The sequence below is a fragment of the Aplysia californica genome, unplaced genomic scaffold (genome assembly GCF_000002075.1).
Source record: "Aplysia californica isolate F4 #8 unplaced genomic scaffold, AplCal3.0 scaffold00374, whole genome shotgun sequence".
Taxonomy (NCBI): domain Eukaryota; kingdom Metazoa; phylum Mollusca; class Gastropoda; order Aplysiida; family Aplysiidae; genus Aplysia; species Aplysia californica.
Window position 1 is genome coordinate 31,831 of NW_004797644.1, and position 3,330 is coordinate 35,160.

Sequence of the window (3,330 nt, forward strand, 5' to 3'; positions counted from 1 at the left end):
AAGAAGGGGGGGGGGTGCAAAAACGCCAAAATCAAGTTTATTTCCCCCAAGGAATTTGTGATGATCGTAAATGTTTTAGTTTTACTCCACATCGACACAATTTAGGCCATAGTAAAGTATGGAGGGCGGCTTCTCCCGTGCATGTCAGTCTGGCTCGGGTCGAATGTGATACAGCTTCCCAGTAGTAGAGAGACGAAAAAATGTTATAGGTTTAACGCCCCTATCAATACTTTAAGAGGCAGGACCTCCGAGTTTAACGTCCATCTCCGAAAGGACCGAGCCCAGTGAGAAATTTGTTTAGGCTTAAGTGCCTTTCCCGAAGGACACAACGTCGGATTGAGCTGAGGCTCGAACCCCCGAATCCGAAGTCTCACGATTTCAAGTCCCGTCGGCAAACCACTGGGCCACCAACGCCACTGTAAAGAGACGAAGATTGTTGGGGGTTTGTTTTTATAATAAAAAATTTAAATTAAAAAAAAAACACTAGAGACCGACAGACCAAAAGACAGGCCGCAGAGAACAAACAGACAAACAGAACAGAAGACAGGTCAGAGAAAGACATAACACACACAGAAACATAACAGACAGACAGAACAGAAGACAGATCAGAGAAAGACAACACACACAGAAACATAACAGACAGACAGAACAGAAGACAGATCAGAGAAAGACATAACACACACAGAAACATAACAGACAGACAGAACAGAAGACAAGTCACAGAAAAACATAACACTATTGTCCGGACAGCACCAAATGGACAACTTGTCGACCTCATTACACAGAAGCTAATTGGCGAATTGTTCTGAATTTTTGCATGTGCCTCTGAATTCCAAAAAGAAACCTTTAGAAATCTCAATTTTCGTGCTCAGGCGACAAATATAAAGAGGTGTTTTTTTTAATATATAATCGTTAGTATTTAATTACAGTCTGCGCAGGGATTTTTTATTAGACCAAGTACGGTAGTTAAGTGTTAGTTTGGTTGTTTTTTTTAGTTGTTTTGTTGTTTGTTTAAATCTATTTTTTTTATTTTTTTTACTGACTGCATGAGCCGCAAGACTGAGTTGTTTTCAATCCAGCGGTTAGTGGGTGACAGTAGGTTTATTTTGATCGACTCATTGTGATATACAATGAGTAGAATTTCTTTCATATCTTCCGTCATTGAGATCGCATGCGTTTCAATTTGCTGTCGCTTTTTTAGGTTAGAGATTATTTAGTTTACAAAACCCCAAAATGTTGCCTTTAAACTACTGAACTATTTCTTTTTAAAAAAGCTGATCGAGGCCGTCTCTTTTATTCTACATGTATAACAAATCCCGAAAAAAGGACAAGGCATGCATATGTAAAAGGGCTTATGGACCTGCACGGCGGAGGGGTGGGGGGGGTCAGTGACATACCTAGAGCACCGCTTCAAATTTAGCACTCTGTTGACCCCCGTTTTTGGGGGGTTTGACCAAACTGTCGCACATGATGCACGAAAAATTGAGACTTTTTAGGTGTTTTAGAATTCAGCGGCGCATGCAAAAAAAATCTGAGAGATTCGGCACTTAGATTCGGTGAAATGAGGTCGAAAAGTTGTCCATTTGGTGTTGTGCAGACTATAAAAACAGACAGACCAGAATAGAAAATAGGTCACAGAGAGGCCCAACTGACAAACAGGATAGAAGTAGAAGGCAAGTCACAGGGTAAAGTAACAGACGGACAAGATAGAAGACAGAGCACATAGAAACATAACAGACAATACCGTTTTTAGTTTTAGTAGAGGTTTTACGGCACTCGCAACTGCTAAAGGTCATATGAGCTCCAGAAGATTAGAGGTGTTACAAGAGAGTAACAAACATAAAAAAGAAGAAGGGGATATAAGAACAATATATATTTGATAGGAAAGAAGAAGCAAACTACCCGAAAGCACCCACCAGCCACTCACAGACCATACAGGAGCAGCAAGGTTCTTGTTTGAGTTTAAGTACAACTACATAGAAGCACATCAACACAATAACGGTCTCTTCGTGACGGTGACAAAAAGGTAAGACTGGCATACACAAACAATAGAGCGAAAGAAAAGAAGAGGGTCCATCTAGTGGCAACCTCCGACCACCAGCAGGTAGATTCTAAGAGTTGGTGGCTGGTGGGTGATCTGGTGTGGTCTGCTCCTTTTTTTCCTATTAAACATTTATCGTCATTATCTCCCCTCCTCTTTTTGTTGTTATTGTTGTTGTTGTTATTGTGTTTGTTACTCTCTTGTAACACCTCTAATCTTCGACGCATATTTATTATGACTTGATTATGTTGCAAGTGCCGCAAAACGTTTACTCAAAAAAGATTCTAGTCACTAGAACAAAAACAAGACTCCCACCAGTAAAGACACGATGAACCACTTGTTGTTGGTCTTGGTGATGAATCCATCGTTTATTGAAAATGAAAGACTTAAGTACATATAGTGTGGCAATAGTATGAAATAAATTATCTTTCATTTACATTATGCGAACATAGCGCAGTAGTTCGTGAGACTGAATTGCCATGCAACAATTTAACAAAGTGACAAAACAGTGGTGCAGTTATCCCTAGAACTAGATGGAGTGTCAAAATGGCACAGTAACAAAATACAAGTACAGATAATCAAAAGTTTGCACTTTATCATCAACTAAGATTTACTAAGAAATAATTATATTTTAGAAATTAGACTTACTTATATAAATATGTTAATTACTTTGTTGTTGTTGTTATTGTTGTCGTTGTTGTTGTTGCTGTGTGTGTGGTAGCCTTTCCGTTCGAAATGTTTAGAGCCCCGAAGAGCGTGCTCTTCGCCAGGGCCTCCACCTCTAGGGTAGCGAGTTGTTGTTGTTGTTGTTGTTGTTGATGATGATGATGATGATGTTGTTTTTGCTAAAGTTATTGTTGATACTGTTGTTGTTGTTCTTGTTGTTGTTCTTGTTGTTGTTCTTGTTCTTGTTGTTGAAATCATCCAGCACGAACGCTTAGTACTGCAAAGTATGTAAGTAGTACAGAAAGTGGGAGTGTATACATGTGTAGTTGAAACAAAGGTGAACATATAACATGTCAATGGTTACCTAACAGTGCTATAGTACATTTATAACAGGTATTTCGTGAAATGGTAGATAAAAATGTAGATTTCAACTATTGAAAGACTGAAACATGCCTTTAAAATGTTCCGCGCTGTAAGTAGTAAATAGTTTTGACGGGAAATCATTCTCCATAAACATGTTTCTAAAAATAAGTAAAAATCAAACAGTTTTGTGGATATAAATAAGTTATTTCAAAGGCAGGCCCTGTGGTGTACAAAGTGCTCACGTGCACCCCTGGGGGGGG